Source organism: Panthera onca, chromosome A3 (assembly GCF_046562875.1).
Source record: "Panthera onca isolate mPanOnc1 chromosome A3, mPanOnc1 haplotype 2, whole genome shotgun sequence".
Classification (NCBI taxonomy): domain Eukaryota; kingdom Metazoa; phylum Chordata; class Mammalia; order Carnivora; family Felidae; genus Panthera; species Panthera onca.
In genome coordinates, this window is record NC_138341.1 from 115211058 (window position 1) to 115232124 (window position 21067).

General features: G+C 43.8%; 1 protein-coding gene across 6 annotated transcripts in view; it reads left to right on the top strand.

The window, feature by feature from the left end:
* The first annotated feature begins 1461 nt into the window (after positions 1-1461).
* The window catches only part of RALY (RALY heterogeneous nuclear ribonucleoprotein), an 83197-nt gene continuing 63591 nt past the window's right edge, over positions 1462-21067 (top strand). The window contains exon 1 of one of the 6 annotated variants that reach the window (XM_060615831.3): positions 1462-1669. The gene's annotated coding sequence lies outside the window, so the exon portion shown is untranslated. Of the gene's footprint in view, positions 1670-2169; positions 2420-21067 lie in introns of those variants that run through there. The other 5 variants (XM_060615816.3, XM_078444141.2, XM_060615844.3 and 2 more) reach the window with 5 other exon arrangements.

Here is a 21067-nt window from a genome sequence, read left to right on the forward strand (position 1 = left end):
AGTATCACTATTTCTCCAATTGGACTTCTCTTCCTTTGAAGGGAGACACGGCGTCATCAAATAATACAAACGGAGCTATAATTGCTGGTTTCGCAGGGCGAGGATTCCATTCAAACTCTGCCCTGTTAGGACTCCCGTCCTTAGGTGGGTTCTGGGGCAAGCGATGTGAAAAACACGATCATGAAATCACAGGTCTGCCACAAGATTTCGGACAATTCTCACCCTTCAGGGAAGTATAGCTGAGGACAGAAGGGCAACCTTCTCCTGTGCTCTTTGAAGGCCCCTCCGCCTGTTCCGTGGAGGCTGGAACACTGATTTGGGTGAGAGTTTACGACAGGAGAAATACTCAGGAGAGAGGACCACCACCCAGATCAAGTTATCTATCAAACGTTTCCCGCACCCTAGAAGGGTAAGCGTACTTCAATTTAACCTCCTTTGTAGGTGGGAGTGGCGCCTCCTCTCCAAACCCAACCCAACGGCTGCCTCTCCGCCCCGTCCTAGCCTAGGCTGAGAGGAACTATCCTCGTCCTCTCCACGCACCTGGTTCGCTGAAAGCGAAAGGACCTAGGGCTCCTCCCAACGCCATCTCTTCCGCACCCTTCGGTACGGCCCCCCGCCAACCTGTTTGGGCCCTGTCTCCAGACCCCGCCCGTCTTCAGCACCAGCCAGCCGCTCTTGCTTTGTGTCACGCCTCCTTCCGGCTCTTCCCCAGAGTGGCCACCTTTAAGCCCCCACCTCCCTGCTCCGCTTCCGGGCACGCCTCCTTCTGTCCCGCTTCAATTTTTCCTCCCTCCTGGGTTTCTCTTCAGCCACGCCTCCGGCCCCCTCTGCTAAGGGTGCCGCTTCGCCCAGCCTCGCCTCGTCTCCCTCCACCTTTGACTCCTCCTACGGGCACGGCCTCCCTTTAGCTCCACCCACATCCCCTCCTTTCAAGCACGGCCCTGGCTCCTGGCTCGGCGTGGCCTCCACGGTCTTCCATACCTGCCTTGCGCTTCTCTCGTCTCCGGCCTCACCACCCTCTCAGCCCTGCCCCGCCTTCGGCTCGCTTATTGGTGTAGCAGAGTCTCTCTTCCAGTCCTTAGCTCCGCCTCTCCAGCCTCCCTCCTCGGTCCCTCCTCCCTCAGTCAGGCCCCGCCCTGGCTCCGCCTGCCTCTTCTCCCCGCCGAAGCTCTGGACCTTTCCAAAGCGAGGCTGAGGGGGTGGGGAAAGCCCATGCGCCCGGGAAGCCGGGCTGTGTCAGGGTGGGGCTGCGGACTCCTAGCACTTGGGTCTCGGTGTCCTTTCCTGGAGAAAGAGGCAGGGGCGTGGAGGGAAGGCCCAGGGCCAGGGCTGGAACGGCGGGTGGGGCCAAGCTTAGGGAAACCGTTCAGGGCACCCCCACCCCCGCGCGCTTCAGTGGTGCCGGCCGAGGGAAGGACTCGCGGCTGCGGGGCTCGCGCCGCTGTCAGTGCGGCGGGGCGCGCGAGCGGCGCGGGCGCAGGGCGGGCTGAGCCGGGAGAAGCTGAGGGGGCGGTAGCGGCGGCGGGGGCGACTCCCGCGCGTGTGCTCAGCTCCTCACGCCGCGGCCGGAGCCGCCTTCTTCCTCCTTCGCTCCCTCCCTTCCGCCCCCGAGTGCGGCGGCACCGCCTCCTTCCGCGCCGCGCGGCTTCCTCCAGACCTCTTGGCGCGGGTGAGTGGGGGCCACGGGCGTCTCCTTAAGGGTGCGGGGGAGTGTTCCTCTTTCCTTTTCGGCCGCCCACCTCTTCACTCGAGTTCCTGCCTATTTTTAGAAACTCTTTTTTCGGCCATTCTGGGCGTCCCAGGAGCGGGAGTAACTCCCGGCCCCCTCCGCCCGCACCTCCTCCCCATCCCCGGGCCCGCCGCCCCGGGTCGCTAGCCCGGCCCATCCTCGCCTGCCCCCGGCCGCCTAGCGTTCCCTGGCCGATTCCCCCTTGCGGGCCGGGCCTGGGCCAAGAGTTGGCGGGGTGGGCCCGCGCCCGCTCGGAAGTTGGAGTCTTTGTGCTCGCGCCCCGCCCCACCCGGCGAGGGGAGGAGGGAAGGGAGCGGAGGCCGCGCCGGGGAGGCCTGGGCGGGCTCGGTCCCGGCTCCAGCCCCGGCTTCTTCCAGCTCTCCTGCCCGACCCGGCTGGGTCTGCGGGCTCCCCGAGGTGCGCAGAACTGGCCCTGCCTCGCTCCCCCCGGGCTTGAGCGCCGCCGCGGCCCCCGCCGCTGCCGTTCCTGGGCTCCTTGCGCACCTTGGGGCTCAGAGAGGAGCAACAACCGGTCCTCGAGCTGGGGCAGTGTTCTGCAATTCACGCAGCCCTCTGTGTGCAGCCGAGCTTTAGTTTGTCCCTCCGTAAAATTTGGGAAAGAAAGTCGCCTCGCAGCATGTTTGTGGATTTAGGAAACTAATACGTGAGAGAAGTGTTTAATACCAACAGGTAACATTTAATGGACTTGACTAGGAACTTTGTAAGCCCTATTTCATTTAATGCTCATGACGGCCTTCTGGGGTTATCCCCCTTTCCAAAAGCAAAAAACAAGGCTCAGGGAGGTGAAATAATGTGCTGCAAATCATAGTAGTCCTAGAAGTGTAAAGTCTTGGTACTAGTACCTGTTACTTATTTCTTAAGTGTGAGCTTGTGTAATCTCTTAGTGCAGAGAGGATTTTGATTTACCTTTGGTCACATCGTTAGAGACGTAACTCCGTTTTCCCTGACTTCTAGGCTAGTGTCCACTATGCTGTGGATGAAATCCCATTCTGGGGATATGAGGGGTCGGAGGGAAAGGAAATTACTATGGATTTCTTGCTAGTATTGCCCGTTAGAATTTGATGAAGGTAGGGGACTCCAGATCTCAGGCACAACTGAAATTCTCTGGGATTTTGGCTCAAGGAAGGCTTGAGTCATTATAACAGTGAGGGCTATCCATTTTGTTTATAGTATGTTCCTCCCCCCAAACCTTGAGTGTTCTCCATAGTGTTTAGATTTATAGCTCCTGGTTGGGGAAGGGGAAGCAGGAAGTGGCTCAAGTCAAGTGCTTCAACTCTCTGCCTTCAAATAGGGTTTTATTTTCCCTATTTTCAGGTAAGACCAAGAGGGATAAAAGCGAACTAAAATTAACTTTGACTAGTGTTCTAGTTTTCCAGTGTGTTTGATCCTGGTGTGGGAAGTGTCAAAATCAGGTAGGCCACATTTTGAAAGAGTCTCCTGATGTTTGCATTAATTCTTGGGAGTCTGGAGGTCTGTTGTGCCCTCCTTTTTCCAAAATTCTGGATTTAGAAGTCGTGGTATGTAGGGGCTGGAAGGGGTCTTACTATCTGGTCTAACTTTTTTGTTTGCCTTGTCCCTCTTCCCTGTTAATTGAACACTGAAAGGGGAAGTAAGTTGTCTAAATTCACAGACTGCCTTAGTGACAAATCGGAACTCGAATTCCCAGTCCAGTAGTAGTTATATTTCTACAATCCCTTGCCACCTTTTGAAAGGGCAGTAAATTACATAGTCAGGCCTTAAGACCAGGAATCCTGAGTAAATTGAAATCACGAGGAAGTTGTTTAGTTCCAGCCACTCTCCGTGCCTCAGGTTTTGCGTTAAAAGGAGGTCAGGTTTTGTGCACAGGTGTACCAGTTCTCATTACTTTTATTGTGTGGTACTTTATGGTTTATAGTACTCTTCTGGAATCATCTGATTTCGTTTCTAATCAGTTCTGTGAGGGAGTTCTTAGAATTTGCTTTACATCTCCATTTTACAGCTGTAATTGAGAATGGAGACACAGCAAGGTTGGGGTACTTGCCTTTCTTATAATCACCAGATTAACAAGTGGTAAGGACAGGACACCTTTCATGGGCAGAGGATTTGATGTGGCATAATAAATTGAGCCACTTATTGTGACTCTGTGAACCTGTTTCCTTTTCTATAAACTCAACAGGCTTGTGTGGGAGCTGTGAGAAATGGCTGTGAAAGTCTATTGCAGTAGTAGAAATAATAGCTAACATTAAGTACTTACTATATACCAGGTACTGGACTAAGGACTTTCTGTGGGGTATCTCATTTATTCCTCAGAGCAACTGTATGAATTAGGTATTATCCCTGATTTACAGAGGAAGAAATAGGCTTTAGAGAGGTTATATGACTTGTTCAGGATCCTGTAATTGATAACTGCAGACAGTATAACTTTAAAGCCAGTTTGGGTGTTTTTTTGTTTTTTGTAAAAATACATGGGACATAAAATTTACCATTTTAACCAGTTTTAAATGGACAGTTCTCTGGCATTAAGTGCATTCACACTGTTACGCAGCCATCACCACTATCCTTACCTAGAAATTTTTGTCTTCCCCAACTGAAACTGTATCCATTAAACACTAACTCCCTATTCCCATCTCCCCCCAGCCCCTGGCAACCACCATACGATTTTGTGTGTCTGAATTTGACTATTCTAAGTACCATATGTAAGTGGGATTGTACATATTTTGTCCTTTTGTGACTGGCAAAGTTGGCACTCTTTGTGCCTCCCTTGACCTCAGGGTGCTTTGTAAATGCAAAATGATCAGCCCTGATTGGCAGTATGCATCCCCAGAGTGGGAACCGAAGCCTGATTGTACCTTTGGTTAAGCTCCTTACCCCCTTTTCCTCTATCACTGAAGCCTGTTTTGGAGATCTGTGCTCGCCTCTTTTGTGTCTTCCAAAGTGACCTCTTACCCTTGAAATAGAACCCAGAGGACTCTCCACTGGCCTTGTTTGCACCTGCCTTTCTGACTATACAGGGTTTGGGCATATCAGGCTGCAGTGATCAAGAATAGCAGTGCTATGACAGCAGCTCGGATCAGAACTACTCAGAGGATGATTAAATGGATTACCTTTATGAAATGTTCTCTCTCTTTGCCCTCCTCTTTGTATATAGTCACACAAGAGGGATTAGCTTTGGTTTCCTAGAGGGTGTTTATGGATACTCCTTGTTTGCAGGTGGTTAAGATGGAGTTAAATGCATTTAGCCTTCAGAATTCTCTTTGGTTTGACCTTTTCCCGTTCTATGTGTTTGGGAGATGGTGGGGTGGTAGAATGTGGTGTTTGTGAAGGGTAGTTGGAATTTTGTCCTGATATTTACAGGGGGTGGGAGTGGGAGGTGTTCCAGAGATGGGTTTAATAGGGCAGCAAACAGATCTGAGCCTGTTGCACTTTCCTTAAAGATCTGATGGCTTAGCATTACCTATGTATTAAGTCCAAACCCCTGAGTGTGATAATGTCAGAATGTGCTGAATTGTTTATTGGGGAGGATCTTGTAGTTGAGGAACTTTAAAGTCCCGTTCTGGCTACCTGTTGAGATTTGGTTTCATTGGACACTTCATTATCGGAAAGTTTTTCATTTACAGGAAAATTATTAAGCATCTGCCATGCACAGTCCTAACCTTGGGGATTTGGGTCTGTATAGTGTCGTGGGGAAGACAGGCAAGGAAACAGGCCATGTGAGAAGTATTGTGAATAGGGATAAACACTATGAGAGCATAGAGAAATGGTTACTTATCCAGCCTTGGAGGCTTCTTCAGATCTCAAGAAAAACAGAGAGACCTGAGGCAGGAGGAAACGAGATTTGGAGAGTTGAGGAGAGAAGATAAGACTAGGCAGAAGGAATTGCAAGTTTAGAGATGGTGGTGGTAATAGGTAAGACTTTGGCCATTTACTGTATCTATCAGGTACTATACTCTTAAGCATTTAACATGTGTTACTCCTTCCTATAACCACCTTGAGAAGTATACTATTACTCCCATTCCGTAGGTGAGAACAGACCCAGAGGGGTTAAATACATCTCTCCGTTTTCTCAAGATTGTTGAATGGATCATAAAACAAAAGATGGGTGGATGTGGCCCAAGATGAGAGGAGACTGGTACAGTAGGTAGAGCAGAAGCCAGGTCATGAAAGGGGCTTGTTGCCCAGGTTGAGGAGTTTGAACTTTAAACTGAGATGAGGGGGGCCATGCTCCCCTGGGCATTTTAGAAGGCTCTCTGGCTACCTGTTTGGAGAGTGGATTGGAGGGCTAGAGTACCATGGGCAAAAAAGACCAGTTAGGAGGAGGCTGTTATGGTACATACAGGTAGGAGATGATGATGTTTCCAATGAAGGGTGTGTGTGTGTGTGTGTGTGTGTGTGTGTGTGTGTAGAAGGAATTGTGAATGAGACACAAAGATGATTGGTGTGGAGAGTAAGCAAGAAATCAGGGATGACTTCTAGATTTCTACCTGGTGCAGTTGTACAGATGAGGATGCTGATTATTGAGGTGAGGACACAAGAGAGAGGGTGGATTTCTCATGCAGGGTCCTACATCTGCTTTCATTTACCTTCTAGTTACTGATCCTAGTTCTCCATGGGGAGGGTGGGAGTGGGGGCATGGGTGAGGGAGAGATATTTCACAACACATCTGGTAACTATTCCTGACTAAACTGGGTGATGTAAACGCTAGTTTCTTTTTTTTTCTATTTTTTTTTAATGTATTTATTTTGAGTGAGAGGGGAGGGGCAGAGAGAGAGGGAGAGAGAATCCCAAGCACCCTCAGTGCTCTTAGTGCAGAGCTAGATGCAGGGCCTGAATTATGAACCATGGGATCATGACCTGAGCCAAAATCAAGAGTTGGATGTTTGACTGACTGAGAGCCATGCAGGTGCCCCAACATTAGTTTAGAAAAGGGGGAAATATTAAGATATCAGACACCCAGGCCCTCCGTAGCCCTGAAGATTGCTTATGTTAAGCCAAGAACAGCTTACATTTTCTTTAGACAATGTCCTTTGGTACTGCTCTATGTGCTTCTGTGGCCCTCTCTAAGTCACTTGTGTTTACTACCTGCTAGGCACTGGGAAAACAAAGTTGAGTAAAACAGGAGCTTGCATCCAGAAAGGCAGCAGGTCTCAGTAGTTTAGCTAACAGTGGTGGAGGCAGAGGGTAGGGTGAGGCTGGTCAGGGTGGGACCAGATGCCGAGGGGTCAAGAGGGATTTTTGTTACGATTCTAGATGATGATTTAGATAATATATCTCTTGGAGAGAGGCATTTTCTTTCTTCTTTTCTCTCCCATTTCTTAGGCAGTGGTGGGGGGGGGTGGTGGTAAGAGTAAAGATAGGAGTGTTTTCATATGAATGTCTATAAAAACTTTTTTTTTTTTTTCAATTTTATCTTGAGGTATAAAAGGTACAACTGGAGTGGGGAAGATGACAGCAGTAATGTTAACCTGCTGACTTACAACTGTCCATTAGGTATTATAAGGAAAGTTTCAGACCTGAGATGGGGTACTGCTCTTAGACTCTCAGGATTAGAGAGAGGGGACAGTGGGATAAACTGGGAGCCTAGTCATGAGCCTGAAGATTATTCATTCTGGTCCCTGCTGTTAATTCAGCTTGTGGTCTTGCCTTTCCTTTTCTGGTGCCATTTCATCGTAAAATAATCTCAGAGCTCCCTGAAATTCTGTAAAGACCCAAAGGGTGGGAGCTGGGGGCAAAAATTAATTTTGAGGTCCTTCTCTGGTCACCTTCCCCACCCTGCTTAAATGAATAACTAGACATAGGCATCTGTCCAAGTATCATTAGTTATCTTTTCCATTTCTATAACCCTCCCTTTTTTTTTTCTTCAGTTTTATTATCTTTCACTTCTTAAGGACCTTCATGTGAATAAATGACCATACCTCATTGGAGGATGGGGGGAAGTGTGGAATATATCACTAGGTTCTATTCTATATCTCCAGAAGGTCATTTAGGCTGTCCACTGCTCTCTCTACAGGGTTAGGGGTGGGGAGATTGTGGTTGAATACTTACAGTTTCTTTCTTTGATTTTTTTTTTTTAATTTAATTTTTTAAATTTACACCCAAATTAGCATATAGTACAACAATGATTTCAGGAGTAGATTCCTTAATGCCCTTTTAGCCCATCCCCCTTCCCACAACCCCTCCAGTAACCTTCTGTTTGTTATCCATATTTAAGAGTCTCTTATGTTTTGTCCCCCTCCCTGTTTTTATATTATTTTTGCTTCCCTTCCCTTGTGTTTGTCTGTTCTGTGTCTTAAAGTCCTCATATGAGTGAAGCCCTATGATATTTGTCTTTCTCTGACTAATTTCGCTTAGCATAATACCCTCTAGTTCCATCCATGTAGTTGCAAATGGCAAGATTTCATTCTTTTTGATTGCCCAGTAATACTCCATTATATATATGCCACATCTTTATCCATTCATCCATCGATGGACATTTGGGCTCTTTCCATACTTTGGTTATTGTTGATAGTGCTGCTGTAAACATTGGAGTGCATGTGTCCCTTCGAAACAGCATACCTGTATCCCTTGGATAAATACCTAATAGTGCAGTTGCTGGGTTGTAGGGTAGTTCTATTTTTAATTTTTTGAGGAACCTCCATACTGTTTTCCAGAGTGGCTGCCCCAGTTTGCATTCCCACCAGCAGTACAAAAGAGATCCTCTTTCTCTGCATTCTCGCCAACATCTGTTGTTGCCTGAGTTGTTAATATTAGCCATTCTGACAGGTGTGAGGTGGTATTACATTGTGGTTTTGATTTGTATTTCCCTGATGATGAGTGATGTTGAGCATGTTTTCATGCATCAGTTGGCCATCCTGGATGTCATCTTTGGAGAAGTGTCTATTCATGTCTTTTGCCTGTTTCTTCACTGGATCATTTGTTTTTTGGGTGTTGAGTTCGATAAGTTCTTTATAGATTTTGGATACTGACCCTTTATCTGATATGTCATTTGCAAATATCTTCTCCCATTCTGTCGGTTACCTTTTAGTTTTGCTGATTGTTTCCTTCGCTGTGCAGAAAGAAGCTTTTAATTTTGATGAGGTCCCAATAGTTCATTTTTGCTTTGGTTTCCCTTGCCTCTGGAGACGTGTTGAGTAAGAAGTTGCTGCGGCCAAGATCAAAGAGGTTTTTGCTTGCTTTCTCCTCGAGGATTTTGATGGTTTTTTGTCTTACATTTAGGTCTTTCATCCATCTTGAGTTTATTTTTGTGTAGGGTGTAAGAAAGTGGTCCAGGTTCATTTTTCTGCATGTTGCTGTCCAGTTTTCCCAGCACCACTTGCTGAAGAGACTTTATTCCATTGAATATTCTTTCCTGCTTTGTCAAAGATTAGTTGGCCATATGTTTGTGGGTCCGTTTTTGGGTTTTCTATTCTGTTCCATTGATCTGAGTGTCTGTTTTTGTGCCATCTTTCTTTCTTTCTTAATGTTTATTCATTTATCTTAGAGAGAGGGAGAGGGAGAGTGCGCACACGTGACTGGGGAGGGGACAGAGAGAGAGAGAGAGAGAGAGAGAGAGAGAGAGAGACCGACCCAAGCAGGCTCCATGCTGCCAGCACAGAGCTCGATGCAAGGCTTGAACCCATGAACTGCGAGATCATGACCTGAGCCAAAACCAAGAGTTGAATGCCCAACCGACTGAGCCACTCAGGTACCCCAAATAGAGTTTCTGAGGCTCCGACATATGTATTTGAAGTGCTCCACTGACTAAAGTGCACATCTGGTTATTCTTCTGACACGCCCAGTGTTGCTCCACTGGGCGAAATAGGCTTTTTGATGCTTGCCAAAGTCATGTAACTTGTAATTACCTGATATTCTCTGGGATCCGTCTTCCTGTCTAAAACAAGGGGGTTGGACTAGATAATATTGAATGATATTTTTACCTCTTAATAGTATGAATTTCTGGTTTTATGGAAGTGACTTAATTCATTTCTGGAAGGAGAAACAGTTTTGTTAGAGCATTGAGAGTATGTCAGAGGGTTAAATTCTGAGTTCACAGGTACCTTTCAGTATATAAACAGATGGATATTGCTTTTTAGAGTGGACAGATTGCTGAAAAATTGCTTGTGAGATGAATTTATCAGATTGTCTAAGGAGCTCCATTATAAACTTGGAGCTGTTGTCCCATGGACAAACTTGGAGTCTAAGGACTATAAAAAATTATATTTAAATGTTTGGCAAACTGTTTAAAATCATAGAATAAAGACAGATAAAAAACAGTATAAGATTCCCAAACAGTACTAGGACTGGAAAAACACTATACCCGGAATTTGCATTTCCTTAGAGCTTTAGCTTTATGAGGTAGATGCCTCTACTGAGGTTACCTGGCCCTTAAAATGCCATCTGTAGAGACTGAATAGTTCTGTTTATTTGTTAAGGTAAGAATCATTGCTTTATCCAAGTAAGTATTCTCTTTTAGTAGAAGGCCAGGTTAATAAGTTTAATGTTATTGGCTAGGTTTTCTTCATTCTAGAGGTATTTATCTGGTATTTAGCGGTCTCCTGTTTGTTTTATTAAGGATTTTTTTTTTTTTTTTGTAATTTATTGTCAAATTGGTTTCCATACAACACCCAGTGCTCATCCCAAAGGGTGCCCTCCTCAATACCCATCACCCACCCCCCCCTCCCTCCCACCCCCAATTAAGGATTTTACTAAACCTAGTTAAAGGTACTGTTTGCATGGTCTCTGTTGATCTGTTTGTCTAGTTTCCTTTGTAATTCTTTGTGCTAGTGAAAGCAAGCTCAGCAGTAGATTTAAAAGAATCATTTCTATAACTCATTTCTCTAGATCTGGGTTTCCTTTCTGGAAGTAGGATCATGCTATACTGAGAGGTCAAATGTTGCCTGCTTACATGGGCCTTTGGGACTTTGTTCTTCCAGATAGCTGTAAGCTGGCAATGAGGAATGGTATTGTCAGTATAGTAATAATAGCGATGCCTGAATCAGAATCAGTTGAACACAAGAATAACTTTTCTTCAGGCCTTAAAGACTCACCTTAAATTGGTTTTCACATAAGTTAAAATCAGCTCTTGATAAAATTAGGGTCTTAGTAGAGTTACCATACTGAGTAGGCTACCTAGCTATGATAGCATGATTATATTTATGCAACTGCCTTTCATCCCAAAGTTCAGTCATTCTTTTCCAGGAATTTGGAGTACCTGCTATGTGTTCTGTCTATGGAGAACATAAAAACAAAGCAAGACCTGATTGCTGCCCTCAAATTACTTTCAGTTTTGAGAGAAGTACAGTGGATCCTAGTTTCTGCTTACTCCTGCTGCCCTGGCCCAGATATTTGGGTTGAGGATTCAGACTAGAAATAGCAGAATTGATGGATGTATCACTAGGCAAGGAGACCTTTTTGAAGATCTGACTTCCAGTGTTTGCATATATTTTTGCCCCCCTTTATCTATTGGTGAGGTGCCCCACACACGGTGTGTAAAGTCAAGAACATTAGGGTAGGGGACAACATTGTCCTTCAGGCTTGGGTGTCCAGACATCTGTCTAGTGCTTTTCCTAATCTCCTCACATCAGTTCTCTGGCTGGCTTCCAGAAAGATTTGATACTGTCTAGCTTCTTCTTTAGGAAGTAAGAAAATGAAGTTTCATATTGAATTATTTGAAGTTTTATTATACTCAGTTTTGAAATAGCTCTCTATTTTGCTTGAAAGTGAATTATATGAAGTGTGGTTTCTGGCATTTGCTCAATTTGTGACTTAATAATTGTGATTAAATTGTGGTTCTTGAAGCCCACCACCACTGTCTCTGCCAGTCGTCTTTGAACACTTTGCAGCATGGAGCCCTAAGGAAATGGAGGGAACGTTGAGCTTACCCTGATCTTGAAGGGCTCTTCCCCTTTTCTGGTTTCTACACTCAAAAAAGAAAGGTTTTTTGGATGTTGTGTTGTGTTCGAACAATTTAGCATTGCCTGTGAGGTTTAGAAGAAGAGAAAATATGCCTGTGCCTGTCCTTGAAGGTTGGAGATAATATTGAAATCAGTCATCCAAACTGTATGGAGCCCATTGAATGCCTTCTTGGTGCTGTGAGGGATGTAAACATGTATAGCATATTCTTGACTTCAGGGAACCTATGGTCTCTTTGGGGAGAGAAGATGTGTATCTGACAATAAGGCAGTTTGGTGTAGATAGCGTTGTTTGGATGACTAAGGTCTACTCTTGTTCTTTGACACTAATTTGGCCAGGTAAACTGAAATAAGTCATTTTTCCTCTTGGACCTCCATTTTGTCATCTATAAAATGGGGCTAATATTCCATATCTTAACTTCTTCACAATGTTATTGTGAGGAACAAGTTAATTTTACTAAAAGTACAAATGATACATTATAAAACCAGATGATGCAATTTATATGTGAATTTATATATGAACATATATATATATCTATATATATATATATATATATATATTATACATGAAGAACACATGAGCTATTTGTCAGAGTTAATGGGTAAATGGCAGTGTTTTCCATAGAAGGAGAGATCTCTTTGGGTTGGAGTGATCAGAAAGAGCGATCTGAATCAGCCTCTAGGACTGGAGAAAGAATGATGGAAGCATTTAGACAGGGGCATTGATGAGGCAAAAGACTAGGAAAAACTTAAGGGGAGCAGGTTAGTGTTTTCCAGCCTCAAGTCACAGGGTAGGTGTATGTTCAGCATTAGTTACCAGTTTTCGAAGGCATACCAGATTACACTCTCGTTAGTGGTATAGGAGAGATTCCTGTTGCTTCGCATTCGGGTCAACGCTTAGCATTGTCTTTTTCATTTTAAGTCCTGTTGGTTGATAGTTACAGAACTGAGTTTAATGAACGTAATATGAACTCTCAGGTAGCAATGCCATGAAGAAGTAAGATTGGGATTTCAGAGAAGGGAGAGATTGCTTCATTTGTGGTGTGTGGTGCCCAGGGGGCATTTATGGTGGAGTGAGCATTTCACTGGGCTTTGTAGGATAAAGATAGTGACCATATATTATCTGGGACCACTTCAGTTTCTCATGTTCTGTCTGGTTGTGCTTAATAAATTATGAAACACCAGTATTTCTGTGTCAGGACTCTTATCTCCTTGATACCCTGAAATCTCTTCTCAATTGCTGTGCCCCACTCCCTTTCCCTACCCCATTTTCCCAGAAAGTACAGTCACAGGAGATTTTAGGCTATGGAGATGGAGAGAGGACATTCTGTTGAACAGAAACACATGAGTGACTAAATTGAATGGCATCCCTATTCTTGCTAATGAGCTGAAGAGGGGAGGATGTGTCCATACTTCAAGGGGTGGATGGTGATGCCTTCTCATAGCCCTCTGGAGCAGGTGGAAAATGTCTACTGTTCCCAAGCCAATTGTATTTAAACTGGATAGGATGAGAATGACCTCTTTGCCTGAAATTACATCATTTCAGGAAATAAGTTAATCCAGCAGTAATACTTGAAATATATCAAAAGAGAGTTTGTCTTTTAAAAGAAGGGGGAGGTGGCAAGAGGGAATACCAAAACCTAAAGAGCTTAGTCTCTCAAAGCTCATCTATTACTTGTATGTTTGCTCAGGGAAAAATTGCCATTTCTTTATCAGCTTTCATCCTGCTGGGTGGACCCTAGTTGAGTGTTTAGTTTCTGTAGTTTTACCAAATCACTTTGAAGGCTGGTGTGAACATTGATCATTTCTTAGAGCCTTTCCTCTTTGTTCTGTCAGCAAATTTTAGAAAATGTACCTTAAATTACCTGGCTGGGGGAAATGAGGTGGCCCTGCCTGCTCCCAGAGAGCAGTACTTCCATGTTAAACATTAGTTAGGTCCTGATCCTGTTTCAGGTCTGGGGTATTTGTCAGGAGAGACTGACACTGATGCCACTGGGGACATATACTAGAGGGTATTTAGGCCTTCTGTCAAGTAGACTAGTTGAGTACTTGATTAAAAATCTGATCTCGGTTCTAAACCTAACTCCGTGTTTGTTATTAATAGTTGCTGCCCTGTATCGGGTGCCCACTGTGTTGAGATACCATGCTTGGTACCTTGGTTCAAACTAATAGAGCTGATGTTTATTTAAAATTACTGTGTGCTAATAAGCTCTTTGTGTATGTATAGAAATCTTTATAAATCCTATAATACAAGACCTATATAAGAAAATTTATGTATCATTTACATATGTTATATAAATCTTGTATATCATGCATAAGTCTGTCTATATATAAAAATCATTTATTCTTACCTCAACCTTAAGAAGTAGGTTCTGTTGATTCTCATCATATAGATAGGAAACTGAGATGCCAGGAGGTTAAGAAATGTATTGTCACACTGCCAGTAAATGAAGTTGCCAGGAGTTAAACCTAACCAGTTATTTATTTTTAATATGAAAAATTTTAAACATACCCAAAATAGAATAGATTAATGAAGCCTGATTCATTACTGTACCTATCACTCAGCTTCAATTCATGGTCAGTCATATTTCATTTATACCCACCCCTACCTACTTCTCATCATGTGCTTTGAAGAAAATCTCAGCTATCATATTTTGTCCTTAAATATTTCACAACATATTTCTAAAGGATGATTTAAAAAATAAAACTTCAGGGGCACCTGGGTGGTTCACTTGGTTAAGTGTCCGACTTCGGCTCAGGTCATGATCTTGTGTTTCATGAGTTCAAGCTCCGCATCGGGCTCTGTGCTGACAGCTGAGAGCTTGGAGCCTGCTTCAGATTCTGTGTCTCCCCCTCTCTCTGCCCCTCCCCTGCTTGTGCTCTCTCTCTATCTCTCAAAAAATAAATAAATGTTAAAAAAAAAAAATTTAAAAAACTGCAGTGGGGCCTGATTGGCTCAGTTGGTAGGGCATGCAACTCTTGATCTCAGGGTTGTGAGTTCCAGCCCCACATTGGAGGAAGAGTTTACTTAAAATACAAAACACAACTACAGTGCCATTTTCATCCTTGTAAAATTTAACAACTCCTTAATACCATCAAAATTCAGATTGTGTTCAAATTTCCAGTTACCTCATAAATGTCAAAATCTTACTTTTACAGTTTGTTTGACTTAGGATTTATATAAGATCCACATTTTAATTGGTTCCATCTTTTAAGTCTCTCTCTCTCTCTCTCTCTTTTTAAGTTTATTTATTTATTTTGAGAGAGAGCATGCATGAGCAAGCAGGGGAGGGGCAGAGAGAGAGAGAGGGAAGGAGAGAGAATCCCAAGCAGGCTCCGCACTGTCAGCCCAGAGCCTGATGTGAGGTCTCATCCCATCAACCATGAGATCATGACCCAACCTGAAATCAAGAGTCTTATCCTTCAACTGACTGACCACCCAGGCGCCCCCTAAGTCTCTTTTAATTTGTAGTTCACCCCTGTGTGGTTTTTGTGTTACCTTTATTTGTTGAAGTAACTGGATTGTTTTCCATGTTCTGAATTTTCTATAAATTGGTGGTTGTATCTAGGGGGCAAATATGTCTTAATCCTCATGGCAACTCTGCAAAAAATAGGTATTTTTGTTTTGCAGATGAGAAAACAGACTGAGAAAGATTGGGTGACTTGTCTAGAGCCTCCCAGCAACCTTGGATTTAAGCACAGACCATTTTGTCTCCAAAGCCTTTGTTCTTTGCTTTTCTCCACTCCCCCATTCTCTGACCTTGGGCAAATCATTTTAAGTTCTCTGGGCCTTAGTTTCTTTGATACATACACTGATGAATCTTATAGGAGTAGTAGTTTATGTGTCGATGACCATTTGAATGCCTACTATGTGATGGCATGGTACTAGATGCTGTGGATGATACTCAGGTGAGTATGTTTTCAGTGAGCAGGTGGTCAGCCAGGGACTGTAGGACTATACCCTGTTTCAGACATGGAGACTGTTTTGGACATGATGGGGCTATAGGAGCTTCCTAACTAACCTTTCTGTCTTGTCCTCTTTCATGCCATACTCCTCCCTGCTGCCAGGTGCCTTTTTCTAAAAACCATTTTTGTTGTGTACTCCCCTACTTATAAATCTAATTTGAGGGACTTGGTAAATAAGAAACAAAGTTTTTCCAGCAATAAACCTTCCCTCCTTGAATTGAGTTACTATTTCAAGGGCAGCTGTTTTTTTTTTTTTCCCCTTTTGTTTGGCAAAGGTATGTTATTGCTTTTATGTAAATGCTGAGGGAATCTGGAGATGATAGAAAAATGGTGGAATAAAGCATGGGAATGCCATCTTGATTCAGGGGAGAGCATACATTTAGCATTGTACTGTTGACTCTCAAGGACATCTGACTGTAATGGAGCAGTTGTGCTCTTTTGCAAAGAAAAGGTACTTTTAGTTATGAAGTTTAGAGACAAAAGTTTTAGAGATATTCCTTTAAGGGGAACCAAGCTGCTGAACTTTCATTTTACTGGCTAGCCAAGCCATTAAAATGGATGCAGTATATAGAATTGAAGTCATGTAGAACAGTGGCTTGGGTCTGTAATTTGGGTAGCAGGCAGTCAGCACTGGGGTCCAGGCCAACATACAACTATAAGTAGTAAAAGTCCAAAGTCCAGAGTAGTAAGTCTCAGGGCATTTGTATCCCTAGAGTGCCTCATATGTAATAGGTACCTAATATCATTAAATCTTTCTTAAAAAAATATTTTAAACAGTGGATTAAGCTAAAGAAGGTGTGGAATCATGGGTTCTATTTAAGTTTATTTTGATTTATTTTGAGGGAGTGTGAGGGTGCAAGTGGGGGAGGAGTGGAGAGAGAATCCCAAGCAGGCTCCACACCCTCAGTGCAGATCCTGATGTAGGGTTTGAACTCGTGAACTGTTGAGATCATGACTTAAAACAAGAGTCCGATGCTTAACTGAACTACCCAGGCGCCCCTGGAATCATGGGTTCTAAAGCTCAGGAGCCAAGTGGTCCAGAACTCTGGATAGCTCCTTGGAAAAACAGTTCCTCTGACAAAAGTTAGGAGTCCTTAGGGGACTCCTAAATCCTTTCTGTTCAGAAGTATTCAGAGGATCTTACCCTCTAGATCAGGGATTGCAAACTGGCAGCCCCTTGGGTTGCCCCTGGCCTGCATACATATTTTGTTTGACTTTACCTGTACTGTTTTTCTGTTTTGTTTTGAGTTGGACCCCAGCCTGGGGAGATTGGGGCTGCCTTTCAGTGGAGATACCTTGTATGAGATCAGAAATCCTGGCATGTGGGCTATGAGGGTGACTGATTTCTCCTGAAGAGGGAATAGCCCCCTGCTATTCTGTAGACGGCTTTAGTCCCTGAGCCCTCTATTAGGGATTCCCTTCATTGTGATTCCTTGTGCACTGCCTGTTTAAGAAGCTTGTATCTTGGCCTTGTTTTTTTTTTTTTTTTTTTTGGTCTTTGAGGCAAAGGGATATGGCTTTGATCTTTGGGCAAGTCTGTAGCACCAGCCCAGTTTGGCAAAATGCTTGTGTTTTAAAGAATCACGTTCTTCATTTCTGTCCATCTCACGTAGTGTTTCCTTATTGGCTGGCTTCTTTAAATGGAGCATATTTGTTCTCAAGTTTGTCAAAGCCCTCACCATTTCCTATTGTCTCTGTGATACCCAAGCCCAGTGCTTATTGCCATTTATCATCAGACTAGTACTTTGTTCTTTGAAACACTTGGTCACCTGTACTTAATTTTGCTACCTGCTTGGTCCTTTTGGGCCAACCCCACTCTAGATGGAACTCTTTGATATTGAAGGGGCTTTTCCCAGTTATGTACTTATGTACTTTTAGTCTGCTGAGGCTAGATGAACTATCTTTATTTTATTAGAAACTTTTGGTATCCCTATTGGCTAGTAAGTCTGTCTCTTTGCTTGTCTAGGACTTCACCAGGACAATAAACAAGTCAAGTCTCAGTGAAACTTGTCCTTGTAAAATTAGCATTTTTTGCAGTCTCTAACACACACAAGCTAGAGGAGAAGTGGGTTCTGATGCCTTGTGAAAGAAACCATGACCTCTAATACAAAACTTTTTTAAGGAGTTAGTCCCTGGTCTTTGTCCCACCTAGTTGCGATGAGCTGCAGCTCCTGGGTGTTTAGGTGACTTTTTCTGAATAAGTGACTTCTTGCTGCTTGATCTCTTTGGCTTCTTGTAATTATTGTAGCATTGTCATCTTGTATGTGGCACATCATGGTAATTTCAGTGACAACTGATCATGATATCCCAGATAAAGGGAGGAAGCTAATAAGTGTTAGGAACTCAAAAAGGATATTGGGCTAAGTTCTTATACGGCTAGTAGAATTTTGAACTGGAAAGGAGTTTTCAGCAAAAACCTAATTAAACCTTTTCCTTTTACAGATCAGTCCCTATTTGAGATACTTAGCTTTGTGTTTCTTTGTGCTCTCTATTCTGTATGGGTTTTTTCCATTATATCCCACTGGACCATGATCTCCACAAAGGCAGGAACCATGTCTGTCTTGTTAATTACTGTCTTCCCAGTGCTTGCCATAGGACGTAAGTATTTTTTGAGTGGATAACATGGACACATGGCTGAGTATTGGATGATATATGAAATCATAGGATAAAACATACCTTCCTAAAGTGTCAGTGTACTCAGATTTTTTGGATTTGGAGTAGTTTAAATATTATAACTAGTAATTGAAAAGTTTACTCTTATATTAAATCATGTTAGTATGAATTTCTTTTAGATAACATGAGAAGGCATCAAATAAATTTCAGAATTACAGTAGGTCCTTTGACCTTTGCCCCAGAGGTTTTAGAGTTGCCTGAATGAACTCTGATATTTTTGAAAAGCTAGAAAACTAATTTTTTTGGTATATTTTTTAAAGTTTATTCATTTTGAGAAAGAGAGAGTGAGGGCAGGTAGGGGAGGGGCAGAGAGCAGGAGAGGGAGTATCCCAAGTAGGCTCTGCGCTACTGGGGCTCTATCTCACAACTGTGAGCTCATGATCTGAGCCAAAATCCAGAGTTGGATGCTTAACCAACTGAGCCACCCAGATGCCCCTAGAAAACTAATTTTTTTTAAAAACATGAGATCTGATTTGAAATGCTAGCAGTTAATTCAGAGGTTTTTAAACAAATTTGTGTGGGTAAGACAAAACACATCCTTGGCTTGAACATTTGTTTGTGACCTAGTAGGTAAACAGGTCTGGGGAGCAACTAGACTTTGGATAGGGTCAAATAGATCATGGTGTCAGGGACAGTTGCCATTTTGGGCCTGGCTTCTTGGCTTCAAACTGGCCATAGTGTGAAGTGGAAAGAATGAAGTTACAACTTGATAGGTTAGGAAAATTCTCACATTAAATATCACCGTCTGGGAGGCTCTGTCATTTGAGCATCTGATTTCAACTCAGGTCATGATCTCATGGTTTGTGAGTTCGTGCCCCACGTCGGGCTTTGTGCTGACAGGTCAGAGCCTGGAGCCTACTTCAGAGTCTGTATCTCCCTCTCTCTCTGCCCTCCCCTGCTTGCACTCTGTCTCTCAAAAATAAATAAACATTAAACAAATTTTTAAATTCTCTGTGGGAAGCAGCTTCTATAAAGCTATCTCAGCCCTTAAGAGAGCTTCACCTTTACTCCCCTTGTTTTGCAGTTGAAACTGAGGCCCAGGGAAGAAAGCAGAGCTTTTCTTTAGGAACCTAAACAGCAGCCATAGGTCCTCGGCAGACCCTTCTTCAAACTCCAGATCTTTGTTGGGTGCTCCTGCCTCACACACTCTTAGGGCATGAGGCAAGGTGTTTTGGCATACTTTGGGATGGTTGGTAGAGCTAGGCAAACTCTGTTTCTTGGCATAGCCCTATCATCCTGAGCAAAGGGAGGGTTGAGGTGGCAGTTAGTAATGTGCTCAGTCTCAGCCCAAAGGGTCTATTTCTGTCACTAGCATCAGATTGACCTTATTTTTTCTACATAGAAAGATGTAGAAGATAGTTCAGCAACAAGGAGCCTCAGTGCCAAGATAGATCCATCCCTCCTTGTGTTTCCTCCCTTCCAGCTCCTTCCTCCTTGAGCCCTCCCCTGTGCATCACTTACCTTCTTCCTCTTTGAGCCTTCCCTTATGCATCACCTACCTTCTCCCACCCCCCATCCCCACTCTTTTATTCTTTGTATTTGTCTCATTGTTGCCCTTCTCCTCCATGGGGAAATTCTTGTAATCCTCTGCAGTAGGCAGAGTCTGGGATTGGACCTGTTTCTAGGGTTTTTAAGGGGACTTGCTCTCAAGTAGGGCAACTAAATAAAGGAGAATAGACATTTTTAAACTGCCCCCTCTTCTCTACCTCACCCCAGATTGGAAAGGATAAAATCTCAACTCTGGGCTTGACTGCAAGGCTCGTACAATCTGGTGCCACCTCACTTTGCTACCTTCTGTCAGCAGCATGGTAACATCCACTGTTTCCCTGTGCTCCTGCTCAATTCAGAATGACTTTGACTGTTTCTCTGAGTAGAAAGCTCTCAGCTCCCTGCCCCCTTTACTAGACAAGCTCCTGTTCATTTTTTCAAAGCATTTCAAATGCCATCTTCTCAATGAAGCTTTCCTTGATCACTCCATAAGCAGAATTAATATTGGTCTTCTTTGCACTTTGCTTCTACTTCTGTAGTTGTACTCTGCTGTTGTATCACACTCAGATCTCCTCTCATTCATGAAATTAAGATCTTATGGGCCAGGGGACAGTGTACTACTTAACTGTTTCCTCTGTGTCTCTGTAACAGGCTTGGCATAAATAGTACTTGCAGAATGAATAACAGAAATGTATGTGTACTGATAGCCGTGGTATAAACTTGAGTATTAAATGCTACAGGTAAAATGTGACAAAATGCTCTGGAACTTTGTGGGAAATTTTTTTTTTTTTTTTTAAGATTTTTTATTTTAAGTTTGTTTATTTGAGAGAGAGAACAAGTGGGGGAGGAGCAGAGAGAGAGGGGGAGGGACAGAATCCCAAGCAGACTGCACTGTCAGTGTGGAGCCTGATCTGGGGCTCGAACTCACAAATCTGTGAGATCATGACCTTAGCTGAAATCAAGAGTCAGGCACTTAACGGACTGAGCTAGCCAGGCACCCCCCCCCCCCCCCTTTTTAAAAATTTATTTTGAGAGAGCACATGTATTGGGGGGAGGGGGAGGAGGGGGCAGAAGGAGAGGGAGAGAGAATCCCAAGCAGGTTCTGCACTGTCAGCGTAGAGCCTGACACAGGGCTCAATCTCACGAACAGTGAGATCATGACCTTAGCTGAAATCTAGACTCGAATGCTTAACTGACTGAACCACCCAGGTGCCCCCCCTTTTTATTTTAGAGAGAGAGCATGAGTTAGGGGAGAGTGGTTGAGGGGGGCAGGAAGAGAGAATCTTAAGCAGGCTCCATGCTCAGTACGGAGCCTGACACAGGA